The sequence below is a fragment of the Pseudophryne corroboree genome, chromosome 2, assembly GCF_028390025.1.
Source record: "Pseudophryne corroboree isolate aPseCor3 chromosome 2, aPseCor3.hap2, whole genome shotgun sequence".
NCBI classification, from domain to species: domain Eukaryota; kingdom Metazoa; phylum Chordata; class Amphibia; order Anura; family Myobatrachidae; genus Pseudophryne; species Pseudophryne corroboree.
In genome coordinates this window covers 639,888,289-639,912,090 of record NC_086445.1, presented here as the reverse complement: position 1 = coordinate 639,912,090, position 23,802 = coordinate 639,888,289, and the positions used below count along the sequence as shown (strand labels likewise).

Sequence of the window (23,802 nt, the reverse complement as noted above, 5' to 3'; positions counted from 1 at the left end):
CAGAATTTTTTTCTCAGTGGTACTGTGCCTGCGCGCCGTGGGCATGGTCACATGCCATTAAGGGATGTGACCATGTGACACTAGGTGGAGTGGTTATATATTATGTGAATCCATGGCACAGACACCGCCTGTCCCTGTGGACTACAGAGACAAGGACAGCAGGATGCGACACTGGTTATAGAATAAAAAATATATATATATATAAGATGTGTACCCAGCACTCATCCTGTTATAATGTGAATATTTGCTCCAGTTCCCTCCTTCGGTTTTTCAAGCTGTGGACAGAGTACAATGAGGCAGCACTCCCGAGTCTTGCTGGTGCAGAAAGATTTATTAAGTAAGATTCTGGATCAATAAATCTTACTGCACCAGCAAAACTCGGGAGTGTCGCCTCATTGTACTTGTGAGGAGGGGTCCCGACCTTTAGAGTTACTCACCGGGGTGTAGTATGAGTTGCCGGGGCCGGGTCCCCGGCGGCCAGCATACCGGCGCCGGGATCCCGACCGCCGGCTTCCCGACAGCAGGGCGAGCGAAAATGAGCCCCTTGAGGGCTCGCTGCGCTCGCCATGCTGCGGGCATGGTGGCGTGCGTAAGCGCCACGCTATCCTCCCTCCAGGGGGGTCGTGGACCCCCAAGAGGGAGAAAAGGTGTCGGTATGCCGGATGTCGGGATTCCGGCGCCGGTATACTGTGCGCCGGGATCCCAACAACTGGTATACTGAATACCACCCACACACCGTTGGCCCGGCACCCCACCGTCACTTTTTCTCTGCCAGGTGCGGGAGGGTGATGACATCACTTTCATGCTCGCAGCAGTCCTTTTCCTGGAAAAGGAAGAAGGGAGGGTGATGACATCACTTTCATGCTCGCAGCAGTCCTTTTCCTGGAAAAGGAAGAAGGTGCTGGCGGCGCCTCCGAGCAAGATCTAAGAGCTTGGTGGTGGTGTTTTACAGTGTGGCAGGGGTATGGCATACTGGCGGACACATTCTTAATGGTACGCCGTACCGGAGCGTACCGCCACACTTGCAGGACTGACTGACACACACACAACGCAAAACATACTGACACACACGGCACAACACAAAACTTACACAGACACCACTTACTGACGGACACCACTTACTGACACACACACACACACACACACACACACACACACACACACACATGCAAAACTTACTGACACAGACACAATACAAAACTTACTGACACTGACACTACTTACTGACACATACACAACGCAAAACCTACTGACACTGACACTACTTACTGACAGACACTACTTACTCAGTGACACACACACACACCCCTCAAAACTTACTGACATAGACACCACTTACATAGGAGACCTCAGGGTCTGGTGTGGGCTGCTACTCACATGGTTTTGCATGCCCTCTCAGCTGACATCCAGGGACCCAGCTCTCCTAAAAGACAGCAGCCTCCTGTCAAGACCCTTCCCCTCTTGCATGAGGCATGTTATTGTTGGGAAGCTGCAGCAGGAAAGGCATGCTGCAGCAAAAGCATTTAAGTTTTGATGGACGAGGGAGCGGGGCTTCGGACGGACACGAGGGCGGAGCCTCGGAGCTATCTCCGAGGCTCCGCCCTTATGCCCGTACGAAGCCCCGCCCCCTCGCCCATCAAAACATAAATGCTTTTGCTGCAGCATGCCTTTCCTGCTGCAGCTTCCCAACAATAACATGCCTCATGCAAGAGGGGAAGGGTCTTGACAGGAGGCTGCTGTCTCGGTGCTATTTCCGAGGCTCCGCCCCCGTGCCCGTCCGAAGCCCCGCCCCTTGCAACACGAAGAGGTCAGGGCACAGGTTACCCAGTTTAGGGTGGGGGTGAATGTGCAGCCGGAGGTGAGGGAGCTGCTGTATGTGCTGACAGGAAATGTTTTTTTCCTGTCAGCACTGGCTACTACCTGCACTGCAGGGAGGTCTGTGGGCCTATTTTCAATGGGGGGCTTGGAGCTGCAGCTCCATCCGCCCCATTGTTAATCCGGCCATGGGTACGCCTGCTGTTGCTGCCGCTGCTGTTTCTGCTGGGAGTCAATCATCCCAGAGGGGAAGTCGGAAGACCACATGTACTACTTCCACTAAGCAATTGACTGTCCAACAGTTCTTTGTGAGGAAGATGAAATATGACAGAAGTCATCCTTTTAAAAGTGGATAACTGAGGCCTTGACAGCTATGTAGGTGTTAGACGTGCATCCGGTATCCGCCATTAGTTCAGTGGGACTTAGAGAATTGTTTGAGGTACTGTGTCCCTGGTATCAAATCTAGGTTCCACTTCTCTAGGCAGGCGATACCGAGAATGTACAGAAGCGTCAGAAAAAGTGTCCTTAGTATCCTACAAAATGCAGTTGTACCCACTGTCCACTTAACCACGGACACGTGGACAAGTGGAACAGGGCAGATTAAGGACTATATGACTGTGACAGCCCACTGGGTAGATGTATGGCCGCCTGCAGCAACAACAGCAGCGGCACCAGTAGCAGCATCTCGCAAACGCCAACTCGTTCCTAGGCAGGATACGCTATGTATCAACGATTTCCGTAAGAGGCACACCGCTGACAACCTCTTCCGGAAACTGAGGGACATCATCGCACAATGTCTTACCCCACTTAGACTCTCCTGGGGATTTGTCATATCGGACAACGCCACCAATATTGTGCGTGCATTACATCTGGGCAAATTCCAGCACGCCCCATGTTTTGCACATACAATTAATTTGGTGGAGCAGAATTTTTTTTTGTTAAATGACAGGGGCGTACAGGAGATGCTGTCGGTGGCCCAAAAAATTGCAGCCCATTTTCGGCATTCAGCCACCATGTGCCATAGACTGTAGCGCCATCAAACATGCCTGAACCTGCCCTGCTATCACCTGAAGCAAGAGGTGGTAAAGAGGTGGAATTCAACACTCCACATGCTTCAGAAGATGGAGGAGCAGCAAAAGGCCATTCAAGCCTATACATCCATCTACGATATAGACAAAGGAGGGGTAATGCACCTGACTCAAGCGCAGTGGAGAATGATTTCCATCTTGTGCAAGGTTCTCCAACCCTTCGAGCTTGCCACACGTGAAGTCTGTTCAGACACTGACAGCTTGAGTCAGGTCATTCCCCTCATCAGGCTTTTGCAGAAGCAACTGGAGAAATTGAAGGAGGAGCTAAGACTGAGCGACTCCGCAAAGTATGTGGGACTTGTGGATGGAGCCCTTCATTCGTTTTGCCAGGATTCAAGGATGGTCAATCTGTTGAAATCAGAGCACTGCATTTTGGCCACCCTGCTCGATCCTAGGTTTAATGCCTACGTTGTATCTCTCTTCCAGCAGACACAAATGTGCAGAGGTGCAAACACCTGCTGGTGAGTAAATTGTCAACTCAAGCAGAACGTGACCCGTCAACAGCTCCTCCTTCAATTTCTCCTGCCATTGGGGCTGCAAGGAAAGGGATAAGATTTCCTAGCCCACCTGCTGGCAGTGATGCAGGGCAGTCAGGAGCGAAAGCTGACATCTGGTCCGGACTGAAGGACCTGCCAACGATTACGGACATGTCTACTGTCACTGCATGTGATTCTGTCACCATTGAAAGAATGGTGGAGGATTATATGAGTGACAGCACCCAAGTAGGCATGTCGGAGAGTCCGTATGTATACTGGCAGGAGAAATAGTCAATTTGGAGGCCGTTGCACAAGCTGGCTTTATTTTACCTAAGTTGCCCTCCCTCCAGTGTGTACTCTGAAAGAGTGTTTAGTGCAGCCGGTAACCTTGTCAGCGATTGGCGTAGGTGGTTACTTCCACAAAATGTGGAGAAGATGATCATCAAAATGAATTATAAATTCCTCCGGGAAGACCTTTACCAGCAATTGCCTCCAGAAAGTACACAGGGACCTGTGATGGTGGATTCCAGTGGGGACGAATTAATACTCTGTGAAGAGGAGGATGTACACAGTGAAAGGGGTGAGGAATCTGAGGATGAGGTCGACATCTGGCCTCTGTAGAGACCGTTTGTGCAAGGAGAGATTGATTGCTTATTTTTTGTGGGGGCCCAAACAAACCAGTAATTTCAGCCACAGTTGTGTGGCAGACCCTGTCGCTAAAATGATTGGTTTGTTAAAGTGTACATGTCCTGTTTATACACATAAGGGTGGGTGGGAGGGCCCAATGACAATTCCATCTTGCACCTCTTTTTCTTTTTTGCATCATGTGCTGTTTGGGGACTAGTTTTTTTTAAGTGCCATCCTGTCTGTAACTGCAGTGCCACTCCTAGATGGGCCAGGTGTTTGTTCCGCACACTTGTGTCGCTTAGCTTAGTCATGCAGCTACCTCATTGCACCTCTTTTTCTTCTTTGCATCATGTTCTGTTTGGGGCCCATTTTTTAAATCTGCCATCCTGTCTGCCACTGCAGTGCCACTCCTATATGGGCCAGGTGTTTGTGTTGTCCACTTGTGTCGCTTAGCTTAGTCATACAGCCATTTCGGTGCAACCTTTTGGCCTAAAAACAATATTGTGAGGTGTTCAGAATAGACTGGAAGTGAGTGGAAATGAATGTTATTGAGGTTAATAATACCGTAGAATCAAAATTACCCCCAAATTCTGTGATTTTAGCTGTTTTTATGTTGTTGTTTTTTCAAAAATCATCCAGATTCAAAACCAAAACACGAAAGGGTGGTTTTGGCAAAACTAATCCAGATCCAAATACGAGCGGGGATGCAGATCCAAAACCAAAACACGAAAAGTGCCTTTGGTCTCTCCAGCCACCACACTTACCTCCATTGATGTCTTATATTGATGAGGTAGATAGATATCCGGCACTGTTGCCCTCTGTTTTTACAAGTCCAATCAAGTGTTTCTGCACAGTTTCCTTTTATATCGACGTTTCAATGCCAAGCAACCTGATGAAAGTGCGGTTTGGCATTGAAACGTCAATATAAAAGGAAACTGTGTCCTGACGTTTTTTATCCCCTAAGTGCCACCGCTCTGGATGGAGTAGTGTGTATATGTGTGTGTGTGTGTGTGTGTGTGTGTGTGTGTGTGTGTGTGTGTGTGTGTGTGTATGTATGTGTGTGTATGTATATATAATATATATATATGTGTGTGTATGTATGTATGTATGTATGTATGTGTATGTGTGTGTGTATATATATATATATATATATATATATATATATATATATAATGGTACTGTATATTATTTAGCCGCTGGCTGCAGGTCCCTTAACATCGGCAGGTATACAAATATAGTGGTTGGTATAACTGACACCTCAGTGTCCAACCTGCCCTGTGCTGCCCTCCACTCTCTAGAAACCCTCCACTCCCCCACTTCTCGCGCTGCACGTGGCTCTCGTATAAAGCACATGGGGGCCCTTTAAAATTTTTGCTATGGGGCCCCCTAGACCAGGCAAGTAGATAAAGAGCAGCTTTCCGTCAAAGTGACAGGTACCACTCCCCTTTCTCTTGGGGAACGCCCCCTTTAATATTAAATTATAGTGTTTGATATTAAGTTGATGCAGCTTGATATCAAGCTGTATCAAAAGATAATTGCTTTGAAGTTGTAGCACGTCATAGAAATTCTGACAGATAATCAGCGAGTTATTATGTTAAATACAGCACTGTTAATTTTAACATCAGTGCGGATACACATTATGACACAATAAAAAAAGATTTCAAGTAACCAAAATGTTTATAGTCTGACATTCCAACGGCTCATATTTCAGGCCAGCATATGGATCAATTTAAGGATATCGAATATCCTTAAACTACATAGCCTTTTTCTTTTTTATTACGAATTAAACAGCATTTAGAAAATTCTAATTTATATTATACAACAGTGATGGAACATGTTCAGACATGATTCATATTTGCATACATATATATGTGTAAAACATGCTGTACTTTGACATTCTCACACGTTATTTTTGCAAACATATGTAGAAACAGCGTATTTGGTTTTAAATTGAAGAATATTTAAAAAGCTTAACTGTATATTACAACATATATATCATTGCATACATGCCATATGTTACTGTGTGTTAAATAGCACTAAAAAGTTTATCTTTATTGTGGCCGATCGCTGAACTTTGATTGCAAGCAGACATGACCAGACTTGTCGGTATTACAGCGTGACATGTCCAGACCTGTATATTAACGAAAAAAGATTTACACCAAATACCACATATTACTGTGTATTAAACCGTTTATATCGCTGCCTAACATAGATTACTGTTTATTACAGCATATATATCGCGGCATACATGCCATATGTTACTGTGTATTAAACAGTGTGTATATCGCTGCATACATGCCATATGTTACTGTGTATTAAACAGTGTGTATATCGCTGCATACAGACCATATATTACTGTGTATTACAGAGTGTATAGCACTGTATACAGACCATATATTACAGTGTATTACAGAGTGTATAGCACTGTATACAGACCACATATTTGTGTATTACAGAGTGTATAGCACTGTATACAGACCACATATTACAGTGTATTACGAGTATAACTCTGCAAGCATACCACATATTACTGTGTATAAAACCGTTTATATCGCTGCATACAAGCCATATGTTACTGTGTATTAAACAGTGTGTATATCGCTGCATACAGAACATATATTACTGTGTATTGCAGAGTGTATAGCACTGTATACAGACCACATATTACTGGGTATTACAACGTGTATAACGCTGCAAGCATACCCAGGGGCGGATTGGGAACTAAAAGTGGCCCTGAAAAAATGTCATGAAGTGGCCTCATGTGGGCGGCACCAAATCAATGTTAGGCGGAACAGACACCAAAGTGGGCGGGATCAGTACACAGGGCCGCACCTAGAGGGGTGTGATATGTGCCATTGCGAAGGGTTCTGAAGGCAGCACATATATATATATAATATATATATATATATATATATATATATATAATTTTGGTTTTCCTTTTTTCCAAATATTGACCAAAAAACTAAAATCACAATTTGGCCCTTTCTTCTTCCTAGATTATTATTAACCCCAATAACAATAATTTACAGTCAATTTTGACCACCTCCAAACTCACAATATGTTCAACTTTTCGACTATTTTGGCCCAAAGGCTGCAGTGAGCTGGTTGGTTAAACTAAGTGACAGAGCAGCGGCACAAATACACGGCACATTACACCGCACAGTAGTGTCCGTTATTCACATTATACCAGACAGTAGTACCCCATGTGGGTAATTCCAAGTTGATCGCAGCAGGAAATTTTTTAGCAGTTGGGCAAAACCATGTGCACTGCAGGGGGGGGGGGGGGGAGGAGAGTATTTATACACATTATTCCAATAAGCAGTAAGAACCACACTAAAACACATAAATACACACACACAGTTTAAATGTAAATAGCTCCTTTTGGAAGAATTTACTGGAGCCTAGCTGTCACTGTATAGAAAAGAAGGTGCTGCAGCTGTCCCTACCTTTACCTATTAGCAGTGCTAGGATTTGGACGGTGTGCTGTCTGTGATTTTTCCTTTGGGGCTGCAGAGTGCGGAGAGCCCCAAGCAGATAGCGATGACCGGCTGTGTTGGAGCATGGCTCTCCCATAGCCCAGTCTCTCGTTCAGTCTACTCCCTCGATGTGCTAGGATTGTGTGGAGCTTGGTCAACAGTCCACAGAGACATCGCTGGTGGCACTTCAAATGTAGTGCCGGCCGCCAGCCAATTGGGGGCTAGCTCGCAGACCAGCAGCTAGGTCCAGGAGCTCCAGTTGGCTGGCAGCTGGTGCCACATTTGAAGTGCCACCGGCGATATCTCTGTCTAAATGGCTGCCCACCATCTAAGTGGCAGCACCATACACATTGCTTCCACCTGGCCCACCGTCACCTCCCTGTTAATCCAACCCTGAAATGCCCAGCATAGGCGTGCGCATGCCTATGGTCATGGATGCAGCGAATGGGGCGGGTTGTTAAGGGAGAGAAGACAGGAGAGGGTTGTCTGGGTGCGGCATGGGTGCAGCGAATGGGGTCGGTGGGGTTTGAGTCAGTGAGGGGAGAGAAGACAGGAGAGGGTAGCCTGGGGGGATGGGGGTGAGGAGACAGAAGACAGGAGAGGGTAGCCTGTGAGGGAGGGGAGGGGTTGCAGGTGCCATAAATGAGGGGTCGGTTGGGGCTGTGAGGGGATAGAGAAGACAGGAGAGGGTAGCCTTTGGGGGGAGGGGGAGTTGTGGGTGCAGCAAATGGGGGGGGGCTGTTAGAGGAGAGAATACAGGAGAGTGTAGCCTGTGGGGGAGGGGGGGTCGCTGGTGCCGTGAATGGGGGGGGGGGCTGTTAGGGGAGAGAATACAGGAGAGGGTAGCTTGTGGGGGAGGTCGCAGGTGCCGTGAAAGGGGGGGGAGGTTGGGGCTGTGAGGGGTGAGAGAAGACAGGAGAGGGTAGCCCTTGGGGGGATGGGGGGGCTGTTAGGGGAGAGTATACAGGAGAGGGTAGCTAGTGGGGGAGGTCGCAGGTGCCGTGAATGGGGGGGGGGGGTTGTGAGGGGTGAGAGAAGACAGGAGAGGGTAGCCTTTGAGGGGAGGTGGGTTTGTGGGTACCGCAAATTAAGGCGCAGTGAGGGGAGAGAAGATAGGAGAGTGTAGCCTGGGAGGAGGGAGGGGGTCATGGGTGCCGTGAATGGGGGGAGGAGCTGTGAGGGTAAAGAAGCCAGAAGAGGGTAGCCTTTGGGTGGGGAGAGGGGGGTCTGCGGGTGCCGCGGATGGGGGGGGTTAAAGCTATGGGGGAGAGAGAACATGAGAGGGTAACCAGTGGGGAGAAGAGGTCGCTGGTGCCGTGGATGGGGAGGGGGCTTGGAGCTGTGAGGGGAACCTGTGGGACTAGTGAGGAAGGGAAGCGAGCAGGAAAGGAGAAGCCAGGGCAGAGAGGGGAGGATAATAAGAGAGCCGGGACTGGAGTGACAGGAAGAAGAGAGGGCAGCCACTCACTGCATGGCCATGTGTCACTCTCTCTCTCTGTTCCGCACTGTTCTGTCTGGGCGGGTGCTGGAGGAGATCTGTCTCGCGAGAGGACAGCGGCTGCAGAAGCACAGAGCTCTTCCCAGCAGTGGCGTCTGACGGGTCCCGACAGGCTGCAGGAAATATGGTGAGCAGTTACAAGCTACTGGGGGCGGGGCCACATGCTGCAATCGGCCCCGCAGACTGCCCGGCCTCCCGGGGAACTTCCCCGGTAACTGTAAGGGCCAATCCGGCCCTGAGCATACCACATATTACTGTGTATTAAACCGTTTATATTGCGGCATACATGCCATATGTTACTGTGTATTAAACAGTGTGTATATCGCTGCATACATGCCATATGTTACTGTGTATTACAGAGTGTATAGCACTGTATACAGACCACATATTACAGTGTATTACAACGAGTATAACGCTGCAAGCATACCACATATTACTGTGTATTAAACCGTTTATATCGCTGCATACAAGCCATATGTTACTGTGTATTAATCAGTTTGTGTATCACAGCATACAGACAATATATTACTGTGTATTACAGAGTGTATAGCCCTGTATACAGACCACATATTACTGGGTATTACAACGTGTATAACGCTGCAAGCATACCACATATTACTGTGTATTAAACCGTTTATATAGCTGAGCACCATATATTACTGTATATTACATTGTGACATGTCCAGACCTCATACAGCTCGAGGACTGAAGGTTCACATGAGCCATGAGGTACTACATGCCTCTGTGGCATAACTAGTTAACAAATTGATGGGCGAATAATAGAATTCTGCCTTTCTATTATCTAGGAACTAATGACCTCAATGAGCCATGAGGCACTACATGCCTCTGTGGCATAACTAGTTAACAAATTGATGGGCGGCCGAATATTAGTTTCTGTTTATAACGATTAAAACATATCATTTAGAGGGTTACTTACCTTTTGGTAAATTGGGCTGAACAGTGAATACATACCAAAATGCTTACACAACCAATGAAGCAAAACTTTTTGGTAAATTGGGTTTGAACAGGGTTATCACTGCTTAGTGAATACATACCAAGATGCTTACACAAACAATGATGCAAAACTTCTGCAGGGCATAAATATATATATATATACACACACACATATATACTTGCCCCTGAGAATCGGAAAAAATAGCAAAACTATATAGATAATTTGATTTTATTACGAATTAAACAGCATTTAGAAAATTCTAATTTATATTCTACAACAGCGGGGTAGCAAATATTTTAGTATACATTGTATCAGAACGCCATAGATTTTTAATTGTCCTTGAATTGACTTACCTTGAGCTTTGTTGCTGTAAAATCACAAATGACATGTTTAAAATAAGGTAATTTTCAGGCCTGTTTCCTATATGTATACATATATATTTACAATTTCTTTATTATTAAAATGTACCTCTTGGCTGCGCGCGGCAGCTGCCATTATCTCTGCTCTACCAATATTGATAAGAATTCAGCCTTTCCATTATCTAGGAACTAATGTCCTCAATAAGCCATGAGGCACTACTTTGATATAACAAAATGCTTACATCAACAATGAAGCAAAACAGTTGCAGGGCATGCAGGTATGTGTAGTTCAACAACAGCTCGAGGACTGAAGGTTCACATCCCCATGTTTAAAAGATGATCTAGGAACTAATGACCACAATGAGCCATGAGGCACTACATGCCTCTGTGGCATAACTAATTAACAAATTCATGGGCGAATTGGATATGATCTAAGAACTAATGACCACAATGAGCCATGAGGCACCACATGGCTCTGTGGCATAACTAGTTAACAAATTGATGGTCGAATATTAGAATTCTGCCTATCCATTATCTAGGAACTAATGACCTCAATGAGCCATGAGGCACTACATGCCTCGGTGGCATAACTTGTTAACAAATTGATATAGCAAAATGCTTACATCAACAATGTAGCAAAACTGTTGCAGGGCATGCTGTTATGTGTAGTTCAACAACAGCTCGAGGACTGAAGGTTCACCTCCCCATGTTTTAAGGCTGATCTAGGAACTAATGACCACAATGAGCCACGAGGCACTACATGCCTCTGTGGCATAACTAGTTAAAAAAATTGATGGGCGAAATTATTCATTTTTGGTCGACGCGTGCTGCGTTTGTTCGGGTTGATACAGCAGTGATGTATCCACATAGCCAACGGACTAGCATTCTTCTTTAGGCTGTTATGTCCGATCGAGGGCGTTGCAAATTGTTCGTTCGCCATTTCAGCGACGGTTGTGCGAATTGTAGTTTTGCCCAATTATGCTAGGATAGCGCTAGGATAGCGCATTAGCGCATCTGTAACATTGCAACTTGGTAAGCTAATGGGATTGATATATATGAATGGTATTGAATGTGAATTAAAAAAACAAAAACAAATCAACTCTTGGGAACAGGCTATATAATAGGTAGCATGTATCAAAATCCCAAGTTTGGGATAATCCCCAGGGCAATTCCACTGGATATTTATCCTATAATTTGGGTATAATTTTTAAACAAATAATACTATGTGATCATGTACAATATGACTATCTGCACAAGTATTATGTGTTCCAGAATCATAATATATATGATAAATATATAGCGTTTAAATAAGATACCGTATTCTCACACTGACATACATATGAAAACCGATAATAAGCAGTTCCGGCTACTGTAATCTTTTACATGATGATTTTGGTATATACACATATACTACAGGTCACTACAAAGATATGAATCATGATATATAAGATCGCTAAACAAAACACGAGATCTGTAATGATTTCTGACTAACTAGTTAACTCAGTATACAGTAATCATATAGGTCCCTGTGTCATATAGATATGTGCTTGGCATAAATATTTCCAAACGTTCCTAAATCTAAGATGTTTCATGCATGTTGTAACACTAAATATTGTAAATAGAATATCAACATGACAGATGATATAACTGAATTTATCATGATGAATCTTATATATTCCTATATTTTACTAATGTAATACCCTTATGGGGTATAATTTTTAAACACATAATACTATGTGATCATGGGCAATATTCCTATCTACACCAGTATTATGTGTTCCAGAATCATAATATATTTGATAAATATATATCGTTTAAATAAGACACAGATGAGTTAAATTGAATAGTAACAATACTCGTATGTTATGTTGGTAATAATGTAATGGGCTATTTTAACATAACAGAGCCTATTTAGGAAAATGATGACATGATATGCCTAGTGACCCAATAGTTATTAAAACTTTTTACTGTAAATATAATGTTTGTGCATGCATACACCATGAGATGTACTTCTATTAAGCACAAACAAGCATATTGGCATTCTACTCTAACATTTAGGGTAAAAGATTAGAATGGATCAAGGCAGCATAGCGTAAGGACAGATATAGGTTCAGCGGCCTCTTTGACAATCCATGTTATGGATATGAAGTAAACCCACCATTAATAAGCATTAAAAAGGATACCAAGAATATGATTTTGACATATGGCCCCAGATTTTCAAATAAAGGATGTGTAGCGTATCTCCTTATTTAATCCTAATGGAGTCATAGTATTCAACAGGCATATGTATCTAGATTTTTCTTTAGTGACTACTTAGTAATGTTACCACCACTTATACCTAGCTCAAACAGTTCTAGATCATAACTTTTCACCTTTTTGTGATTACTAGTGTGGAATCGTAGAAAGTGTCACGCCAAAACTTGTAATTTTCTTCATGTTGCTTATATCTCTTTGTGTATTTTTAATGATATATACATGATCCAATATTCGTTTTTAAAAGCATCTTAGTCATGCCGATGTATTTATAAACGAATGGGCCTATTAAGCAGTAAATTACACCAAATGTGTGGAGCAGTTAATGAATCTTTTTTTATTTCTGTTTTATTGTTATTTCTAAAATTATGTAATGTTTCATGCGCTTGTAATTGATATAGCTGCTCAAATGAATAAATAGAAAACGGCAAAATTAATGACCGCTTGAAAAAGTATACTGAAAAAACTGTGGCACCAGTAAAGGAAAAGTTTCGTTAACATGTGTTTACAGCCCTTTTTGGAGCTCTGTTTGCGGTATCAGCACAGTCCATAGGAGATCTACCTTTCCCTACCTCACTCTAAGTTCACGGGATTCCTCAGCCTGGTGGTGTAAATGGCTGTCCGTGTCTGTATGTTCTTACTCACCACCGCTGCATCCAGCGGGGGAAGCGGAGTGTGGCGGGTGACGTCACTCGGCGGCGTCCGGTCTCCTAGGCGGCAGGGTGTCTTGTCTGTAGTACCGCTATCCACCAACGCGTTTCGTGCTGTTCCTAGCACTTTATCCTTTTGGAATTGATCTCAGAGTGACGGGATAATGGGAACTGATGTGGTGTAAAATGCTGTTGGAGGAGAATATATCCGAACCAGAAGAAATTGATCGGATGCTGAAATTTATAGAAAAAGAGCAAGATTAGTTAAAGATATACACTATGATGGTCTATGAAAAACAGAACCTGCAGAAAGCTTATAATGCCACCAATAAAACTTCAAGTATATCCTTACTTATATCCAAGAGAAGAGAACGCAAGACAAGGCAATTTCACCAACCAGAGAGAGACAAAATGGCCTATCCTTCCCTATATATACTAACCCTCCCCTCTTTCCAAGGGCTGTACTTTCCTACCAGCTAGGTCCACCCCTCACAAGATGTTTAACTCATTCCTTTCCTATGCTGTCAATTCTCTCTCCTTTTGTTTTCTTCCGCTGGCTAAATGATCATCTTTTAGATTTCTTTTTTTACCTGAGAATATTCAAGTACAATGTCTTTATATTCAGATCATATGTTCAATGAGGTTCTTTAAGAAAAAATAAAAATCTGTAGTCGTGAACATAAAATAGTATTCATTTTTTAAGTCTTTCATCAGCAACTGTGCATGCGTAGCATTTGCAATGCGCATGTGTGGGGTAATAGCGACAGAAAATCTGTGCAGATCGTAAACGCAATGCATCTGCTATTTGACTGACAGGAAGCCAGCGTTTCTGGCCGGAAACCTGCCGTTTTCTGGGGGTGTCAGAAAAAACACAGACGTGCCCATGCATTTTTTGAGGGAGGGTCCCTGACATCAGCGCAGACCACTTCCAGGCCATCAGTCGCAGATTAGTTACAGCTTCAGACTTACATTTGCTCAGATTCTTTGATGTTCCAGGATTTGCGTATGCATATGTGAGTGTATAGCGAACTGTGATGCTTTCACAAATTTGCACGGGGCACTTTTTCTTTCTGTCAGGGCAGCACCTTTCTACTCTCAGACAAAGGCAATTTCTCAGATTAACGATTCATGCTGAATTAGGCCCTGTATAAAGTATTCTGCACATCAGCTGCACAGCAACCTTCTTCCACTGAAGGTAATTTACAAAGCTGAAAAATGCGGACATATTCTCCATGAAAACAAACAAAAAATTTGCTGGATGAAATACATGATAAATTAGACTGAATCCAATGAATCTAAAGTTTACATAGAATTATAAGAAAATCCCAATGATTATATATGAACTATATGAGTCTGTCTTTAAAATGAATACCTAGTTTATTCACAAATAATCATTGAAAACAGATCCCTAAATCCAGAATATATAACTAAATGCCATTCATTTATATGGCAGTGTCTGCTATTGACCTGTCATTTGTGCCAGACTTTCTATGCTTGAAGTACTTTTACGTCTAACCATGGGCAGGAATGTAGCCAGAACTTTGTGGGCCCCATAGCAAAATTTTGAAGGGGCCCCTCTCCCAATGCTTCTAGAGAGACACCTCTACGCAGTAGTTCTTCATTTTATGCCCCATAATAGTGTCCTAGTTCATTTTCTGAACCACAGTAGTGCCCTAGTTCATGTTATGTTACAATGTAGGGCTGCCAGTACACATTATGCAACACAGTACCCCAATTCCCATTATTACATACAGTGCTCCCTAGTTCATATTATGCCACACTATAGTGCCTCCACTTCATATGGTGCCCCACTTCAGTGTCTAAGTTCATATCGTTTAACATTATATTGCCCTCCAGGTAATTTTATACCACATTGCAATGAGCAAGTCCAGGGGCATACCTAGATATATTGTAGGCCCTAAGACAAGTTTATAAGGGTCCCTATGTACCACCTAATGGTGAAATATGTATATAACACATATAACTTATATAGGGAAGGTGGGCCCCTCTCAGTTCTGGGCCCCATTGCAGCTGCACTCCCTGCACCTATGGTAGCTACACCCTTGACCATGGGTGTATCTTAAATGGGTGCAGGGTGTATGGTGCACATGGACCCCTGGGTCCAGTGGGGGCTACACTGCACACCCTCCACCCATTCTCTGTCGGCACTGCAGGTATCAATGGAAACAATGTGCAAGTATCGGAGTTCTACGCAACAGATATTACACGAAACCTGGTGCAGGCACCATGTTTATGGAGATCTGTCATGCGCACTACAGAAATCACCAGAAAAAAATTGGTTCCTTCCCCTTTCTTGATCCGCCCCTGAGTTTTCCCGGGTTTTATTTGAGAATACGAAGATGCCTACAGTACTTTGGACAGAAGAAGGCCATTCCTAATGGATATGTTACCAATAAATTGGTGAAAGGGGGTCTCAGGCTGTTTTAATAAAGTTTTTTTTTAAACATTAAACTGGTGTTTTTCCCTGGTGCATTACAGGTGCCAATGAACCTGTGTGCTAGTGTGTAGGTTCTAAGCAAAAGCAAAAGCCCCAGCCACTACACCAGTGATGGAAGTTAGAGACAATGATCCAGAGTTTAACAGTTTAATATAAATTTCACTATATATATACAACACAGATGGAAACTGTGTCAATTCTCTACTAATAATTGATATATTTATGGGAGTCAGGTTTTTTTTATGACATTTTAGATATATTTATCATGTATTATTTATACTTGTGAATGAGACAATGTCAGGAGTATACTAGCCGGGCCTGGTGATTCCAAATTGGGTTCAGGATGGGAGACTGATTCTCTGGGACAAAAGTGTCCAGGTTGGATGAAGTTTCGTGTCAGCACCGAGGTGTCGGCTGGTACCGATGCTTTTAAGCTAAGTTCAGACTGGGAGACGATCTCTCCGGGATGGAAGCTGGCTGGCTGAATAAAGTTCCTACTCATAAAGTATATTATTGAAGACGTAGATGTTAAAGATGAATAAGAAGATGATGAAGATACTGGAGATCCGGATTGACTTTGCTGAGGTAGGTGTGGAAACCGGTACACCGTGATCAGAGGTTGAGTCCCTTCCGCGCAGACTGAGGCGGTAACGGAGGTGGCTGAGGCGGGATGACGTCAGCAGTAGACCACTCTGAGCCGTTCGGGTGTAGGAGTTAGGTAGGTAGGAATCAGACTTCGGGACTGCAATAATAACAGAAACCAGGAGCGAGAGCACACACTCTTGAAACTTTGAGAACAGGGCACTAGCATGCAGACTAGCTGCACAAGACCTTGCACTGGCGTCACAATGCCCCACAATGCTCCCAGATATACCCTGCCCCGCTTGAGGATTGGCTGCACTAGGATTGTAGTGAATCTGTCCTCTGATTGGCCTTTCCTGATCATGTGTGTCTGACCAAGATGGCGGCGCCGCCCGCACTGCAGCCGCCCTGACATCACCTGCTTCACCCCCTGCTCTTGGACCTTCATCCGATATCACCTGCCTGCTCTCACCAGCCGCAGCGCCAGCGTGTCCTCAACCCCGGTGCCACACACCCACCAGCTGTGACAGACCAATAAACTGAAATGCATTCACAAATTTGTGCAGCCAGTTGCACCTGATAGATGAGGAACAATGGATTATGCTGAGCTAGCAGTATAAAAGACTGATCCACACTGGCCACACTATTCCTTTAACAAAGTCGCATGCTGTGATGAAATCCATTTGGAGACTTGGCGGACATACCTACTATGGCTTCTGATTTTAAGCTGGGAATACTCTGAGACGATGTACTGTATACTGGGACGATACACGGCCAACGGGTTGACAACTTGACATACTGTTGCCATGGTACACATCAGTACAATCTGATGAAAGATGGACCAATCACTGTTCCATCCTTCATTAGCATACACCATGTTGCTAGTGTTATCGCCCGGTTGGCCATGCAGCAGGGCATACATACTGAATGATATGCTTATGCTCGCTATATAATTCTAGTTTGGCTTGAAATAACATATCGGGCCGATGTTGTCTCAGTGTTTAGTTTACCCAATTATACTAGACTTCATCCGCTCAACTGAGCCACTTGGGATCTGATACTGCAACTGCGCTTTATACAGTGACATATTGGAGTTCCGGCTCTTCACAATTCTGGACCAGCATTGATGTGGGAGAACTTGTCATAAATCTGGGATCATTTCCACTGGATACAAATTAGTAACATTTACAGATCAGGTCATATGAGGGTCATATCCGTTTCAGCAGCACACTTATTGTCCGCTTATATTCTGCTGCTTTTCATTTAGCATATCACTATTAGACAACTACCCCTATGCAATTTTTTGGTATTTAGCTTCTGTTGTACAATATGTTATAATTGTAATTTCTTCTTTTTTAATTAAATAGTTAAAGTCCTATCTGACTCCTACAATTGGTAATTTGTATTGACACATAGTTGTGCAATCTGTTACTTATTGCATGTTTCCATATTTAAAACCTGCAGTGATTTATACGGATGGCAGCAGCTTAGTGCGTGGATAATAACCTTTACCACTCGCTTTAGATTTTTTTTTCTCCCCACAATAAAGGAGTAGCAGATGAATATCTCTGCAGTTAAGAAAAATAATTGTCCGTATTGCCCTGCCCCTTGCACTAACCCAGTAGTTCTCAAATTGTATGCCCAGGCACCCTGGGATTATTAGATCTACACTAAAAAGGTCTACAGTCAATAGGTCTACCACTTATGGTAGACATGCAATAGGTCGACACACTAGAATGCACACTCATAACACTTACTGGGTTTGTATGTGAAGTGACCACCCATATCTGCTGTGCGCTCACCTAGCTGCAAGAGACACTATTCCAGCACTTACCTGGGCCACCAACATCTACAAAGTCCATCCAAACCACTGCATTACCTGCTTCAGCAACAAAAGCAATGCACAGGCTAAGTATGCAGACCACTGGGGTAAACCGAAAAGGAGTCTGTAAGGTTGGCAGTCTACTGTAGTGCCTAGAATTCCACTACTCACCAAGAATGTTCAAGAAGACATTAAGTTATCTTCATCTGCTCATCAGTAATCGTTATCTGCTCTTTGGAATATTGAACCCAATGACGTGTATCTGTGAATGGCATCATCAGGTCATCCTTTGTCTAAGCTTCATGATTATTTAAATAATACTGTACATTTGTATTTATTTATTTTTAATAATACCATGAATACCAATGTTTGGAAATATGTAATAAATCTAAACAAGAATGGCTAAGTATATGGCAAAAAAATGTCAGTGCTATGGCTGGTTATAACTACTAGAGGAAGCATCCTCTTGTTTGCCTCATCTACTAAAAACAAGGAGTCCAGGTGGTGGCCATTGTGACTGAGAGAACCTAATGTGGGTCAATCCAAAAGCATGGCAGCACAGAAGCCATTGAGTAATGGACATATGGGTATACTGTACGTATATTTATTAAATACATAAAATGTAAGCCACAAAACTGACATTTTTATAGCCACTGCAATCCCCTGTTCTCCTTTTATGGTCAGCTGGATCTCAGTGTCTGAGTTTTTAGATCTACAAAGGATGGCTACTGGAATATACAGTAGATAGCAATTATCATCACTGTACTTCTCCCATTGGTTAGGATTTTGTGTTAATGGGTTCACGTATACTGTACCTTGTGAATATTTATAGTTTTAGCTTTTTCTTGTTAGTGACTGCTAATAACTTAAATTTTGGAGAATTGGATGTGGGTAATGTATTTTTTTTTTTTTTTTAAACATTTTAAGCTACAATGCTTGCTGTATTTTTGTCTATAATGAGAAATAACATTATTGAAACATCAACCTACAGTACATAAGGATGGCGCTCTGCCTATCTACGGTTTCCTATGTACCCACTCTGATCGCAGTTAAGCCTATTTATAAATGGCCGATGTGCAAAATCACGTGTACGAAGATGGCAGCCTCTATGGGAGTACAACTTTTTCACCAGCTACCTGTAGGAGTCCAGGGCATTCCTTCCTATTAGACACTATTGGACACAGAAATGTGCCTTCTTTTGCATTACAGTTCATAAACGTAATTTTATTTCAAGACCGTTGAAGAGATTGAGAGAGTTTATTTTTAAGACAGTTGAAGTGATGGAGAAGGTACATTGACATGTTTACTGCACTGCAGCACATTGTACATCCTTTTGTGATAGCAAATAGTCTTTAATTCACCTGTCTTTGAAATCAGAAGCTCAGGTTTTGTGACTATGCTTAAAATGGTGCAATCAGATTTCTAGTGCTACAACAAAATATGAAACGCACAAACATTTTAAGTAGATGAGGTACAGTATAAGGCTGAATTGCAAGCCAGAGGCAATTTTAAATCCTTAGATTGAGATGAGACTAGGTGGTTCTAGTTTTTCCCTAGTCATTAGTGAGCCTATTGTGTGTGAGTAGCAGACACAGTTTTGTAAGTGTTAGTAGGGATTGACAGATTGCTTCATTCATCTTGTCTTTTGGAAATGTCCTCCATCCCTCAATATTGTGATTCTTCTTTGTGTTGTTGTAATGTTGTTGTTGTTTTTTGTACTATTTTGTGATGTATAGAGGTGATAAATAGTAGACTCCAGCGCAGTGGCGTAGCCAGAACTTTGAGGTCCTCTTGGCAATATTCCAAAGGGGCTCCTGTCCTAATGCTTTAACAGAGACAACTATCCACTGCAGTTGTTAATGTTATGCCCCATTGTAGTGCCCTAGTTAATGTTATACCCAAAGTATTGCCCTAGCTTACTTTAATAAACCATAGTAGTGCCCTAGTTCACATTATGTCATATTGTAGTGCTGCCAGTACACATTAAGACACACAGTACCCCAATCCACATTGTTATACAGTGCCAAAAGGTTGACAGGTTTAAAAGGTCAACATGACAATGGTGAACTCATCACACAAATGGTCGACACATATTGGGGGTTTTCACATATATTTTACCGATATTTTCTTGATTTACTATCCACATGAACATTTATTGGGAATAGTAACCTGTGGTGAGTGAAGCGAGGCCATGAGGGTACACCTTTGTACCGATGGTGGTCACAAAACATGAAAAATACAAAATATGGCATAAAAAAACCCCAAAAACTTTTGTTTCAAGAATTTTTGTGTTGACTATTGTCATGTCAACCTTTTTAGTCCTGTCGACCATTTGTACTTGTCGACCTTAACCACTGTCACACTTAAGAACTTGTTGACCTAATGCATGTCGACCATATGTTGTTGACCTATTGACTATTTACCTAGATTCACCTTTTTGACTGTCTACCTAGACATTCTAGATCTATTATGCCGGTCTAGGGGCATAACTAGATATTCTGTATTTTAGAATCCAAGGCAAAAAGTTTGTAGGGGCCCCTATACACCACCCAATGGTACAAAATTTATATAATATATGTAACTGTGACAGGAAAGGTGGGCCTCTCTCAGCTCTGGGCCCCATAGCAGCTGCACTCTCTGCACCTACTGCAGCTATGCCTTGTATATATAACACATGTAACTGTGACAGGGAAGGGGGCCCCTCATAGCTCTGGGCCCCATAGCAGCTGCACTCCCTCCACCTTTGGTAGCTACACCCTGTATATAGCACATGTAACTGTGACCGGGAAGGAGGCCCCTCTCAGATCTGGGCCCCATAGCAGCTCTACTCCCTGCGTCTATGATAGCTACACCCTTGCTTCAGTGGAAATAAGTATTTGACGACACACTAAGCGGATAGACTGAAAAAGGAACTTGGGTTTATTGTAGTGCAGAGATTGTACATCTGTAATCACATGGGCATCAGAGATGGAGTGGAGCATACAGTGGACCAGCCGGTCATGTATGAATAGTGACAATATGCAGGGTCCTAGGGTCCCCCTGGAGGTGAGTACTACAGGTCTGTGTAGTACTGTGGTGCTCAATCACAGTGCAAAGGTGGCTTCAAGCATGCTTAGACCGATATCCGTGTCCATCTTGGTAAAGGATAGATGGTTCATCTCCATGGTGCTCCTTCAGTGAACCAACAGCTCTGTTTGTTGTTGGTGGAAGAATGTATGTTTATTTGCATATATGGTATTTTATATTAGTTTTGTGTGCTCTCACCATAAATGACAATGTGTTAGGCCCTTAGGGGGACATGTACTAAGCAGTGATAAAAGTGGAAAAGGGAGCCAGTGGAGAAGTAACCCATGGCAACCAATCAGCTGCTCTGTATTCTTTTAAAGTATGCAAATTAGAAATGTTACATCAATGCTAATTGGTTGCCTTGGGCAACTTCTCCACTGGCTCACTTCTCCACTTTTATCACTGCTTAGTACATGTACCCCTCATTGTCTTAACTGAGAATTGGACTCCACCTGTCTGGGTATGGTTTATTGATTAGGAACAGCTGAACCCCAATGATTAAGTTGCTGTATGCAATTTATTGTCTTGTTTTGCGTTCTTTTTGCCCACCACCATACTAACACTTTTAATACTAACACTTTTAATACTTTAATTAGATATCAAAAATAAATTTGCTACAACAGTTGTTATATGTTGTTGTTTATTTAGTAAATGTTTTTTAATTGTTAGATATGTTTTAAGGGACTACGCCTAGTGTTAGTCTTTAACGATTAGTGAGTTAAAAGAGTTCCATTGTCACTTCACTCTCATGAGTAATTCAATCCATATTAAAAAAAAAAAAAAACTACAGTCAACAGTATTGATGGAAATAATGGAAAAATGTAAATTAGTAAATGGGAAGCTATTATGTTGGACATGATGATTTTATTATTTATTATTAGCAATGTTAACCTTTTATTTATAGATTTCCACAAAGTGTCTGCAGTGCCATACAATGGGGGGAAAAAAAGTCAAATATTGCAAAAATGCATAAATGCATACCCATAACACCAATACATCAAAGATGGTGGTGGCCGGGGAGGGTAGGATAGAGAGACCCACAAAGGCTTGAAGGATCGAAAAGTTATAAAAAAAATCTTGTTAGGAATGTGTTTGTTTGATGAAAGTCAGAAGTGGAAATTGTGCACCATTAAAAGTATAGATTGAGAGCCAATCTCCACTAGCTCATAGCTGGTGAAAAAATCCTTTTCACTGTGTCACACAAAGGGCAGGATGTATCAAGCATCGCATTTTGAAAGCTATACATCCCGTTACTAACCACATGCATATTATTATTATTATTATTATTACATTCTGTTTATAGGGCGCCACAAGTGTTTTGCAGCGCTGTACATACGGCAGACATTAGAACAATTATAGAGTATACAGAACTAATCATTACAGTAACAGAGAAACTAAAACAAAGCACAGGTAACAATTAGCACCACAGTTCTCAATACACAATGCAGCTGAGATGTAAGGAAGAAAAGGAGTAGTTGGCATATTACTAGGGGCAGGCAGCTGTTGGAAGTAAACAGTAACGAGCGAGAGGAGATGTGGGCATAGACCATAGGTCTGCAAACTCGGTCCTCTGGACCCCACACAGTGCATGTTTTGCAGGTCTCCTCACAGAATCACGAGTGAAATAATTAACTCCACTGTGGACCTTTTAAAATGTCTCTGTGAGCAATTAATACACCGGTGCACTTGCTGGGTTACCTGCAAAACATGCACTGTGTGGGGTAATGAGGACTGAGTTTGTAGCCACCGAGTAGGAGAGAGCTGTAATTAAAGTGTGAGAAAAGAGGGTTTTGGTGATCATATGCACGAGCCATGGGGGGGTGGTCTTCTGTATGCCGACTAACGGGATCCCGGCGCACAGTATACCGGCGCCGGGATCCTGACAGCTGGCATACTGACACTTATTCTCCCTCGTGGGGGTCCACGACCCCCCTGGAGGGAGAATAAAATAGTGTGGCGCGCGTAGCGAGCCCGCAAGGGGCTCATTTGCACTCGCCACACTGTCGGTAAGCCGGCGGTCGGGCTCCCGGCGCCGGTATGCCATGGGGGTCTCCAGGGGATTTCTATGGAAAGAATCCCATAGGCTTCTATAGGCAAATCCATCTTGATACATATGGGGAATGCGGGCAGACCTCAGAAAATGGTACTTTTCTGAGTTTTGGACGTATTTGCCATTAGTACAGTCTGCCCAAAGTGAGGAACATCTATAGATATGCGGTCCTCCACCCTTTAATCTTATTTCAATAAACTTGCTCTGCAAAATTAAATCTTATTTTTGTTCTGCTCTGTAAAGTTATAAGCACTGGTATTCTGTCCAAGGAATTACTTTCCTTCTGCCCAACAGCCAGTGCAAATGTCTGCTCTTCTATTCCATGCATTGTACTGTATGTGAAAACTGGGCATACTTTCACAGACTGAGGTGCATGGAACCTCTGAAAAGTATTTTACACTTTGCTATGGCCATGTGGTTTACTTACAAAGTAGCAACTTATAAAAGTATCTGCATACTGGTGCATTTGTTCCAAAATTTTAAAAGGGCAAATCTTTTAACTGCTTAGTTTTGCTAATTAAAGAATTGCCCTTTTTATGTTTCGGTCATAAACATGGCGGACAGATTAGTAGATAAACCCCCATGCTGTATGTGTTCTTCTCTTTCATCTTCTGTATGTCTCTGCAG

General features: G+C 43.0%; 1 protein-coding gene and 1 long non-coding RNA gene across 7 annotated transcripts in view; one reads left to right on the top strand and one right to left on the bottom strand.

Moving 5' to 3' along the window:
* Nucleotides 1–23,802, top strand: part of LOC135041630 (endosome/lysosome-associated apoptosis and autophagy regulator 1-like) — a 480,370-nt gene that overhangs the window by 209,811 nt on the left and 246,757 nt on the right. The gene's annotated exons all lie outside the window — the stretch shown is intronic.
* Nucleotides 1–23,802, bottom strand: part of LOC135041707 (uncharacterized) — a 96,475-nt gene that overhangs the window by 38,689 nt on the left and 33,984 nt on the right. The window contains exon 2 of the long non-coding RNA XR_010235093.1: nucleotides 13,120–13,431. This is a non-coding gene — a long non-coding RNA (uncharacterized LOC135041707). The remainder of the gene's footprint in view (nucleotides 1–13,119; nucleotides 13,432–23,802) is intronic.